Genomic DNA, 483 nt, shown 5'->3' with positions numbered 1-483 from the left:
AAAAGAAAGAAAGAACCATGAATGGTACCTGAAACCTATAACCCTAAACTCCTCGGAAGGTGGAAATGGAGAGTTGCACTTTGCGGCCAATCTGGGCAGGAAAGTCTGTGAGACTTCATCTCCAAAGTAAGTAGTAAAAATCAGGACTGGAGGAATGGCTCAAGTTTTAGAACATTAGTTAAGCAAGAAGTCAAGGAAGTGTGAAGCCCTAAATGCAAACCCAGTACAGCCAAACGATCAATGGACCCACAGACTGACCCTATATCCACCTGAAGGACCCTGTATCCCCTAGCTGCCAGGTACATGAGAGGCAAATCTACCCAAATATCTTCCACCTGTCTAACCTCTCAGGATTCCTCATACCTGGCAATGCTCTTTGGTCCAAAACAATGCCCAGAAACAAGCTCCTTCCCCCAAGCCTTTCACTTTACTCTCGGGCCACGTTCTTTATCCCCATATCAAGCAGGTGAGACGCCATACATA

The sequence above is a fragment of the Dipodomys ordii genome, unplaced genomic scaffold (genome assembly GCF_000151885.1).
Source record: "Dipodomys ordii isolate 6190 unplaced genomic scaffold, Dord_2.0 Scaffold11, whole genome shotgun sequence".
In the NCBI taxonomy this organism is placed as follows: Eukaryota; Metazoa; Chordata; class Mammalia; order Rodentia; family Heteromyidae; genus Dipodomys; species Dipodomys ordii.
The sequence above is the reverse complement of the archived record's forward strand: the minus strand, read 5'-3'. Positions refer to the sequence as shown.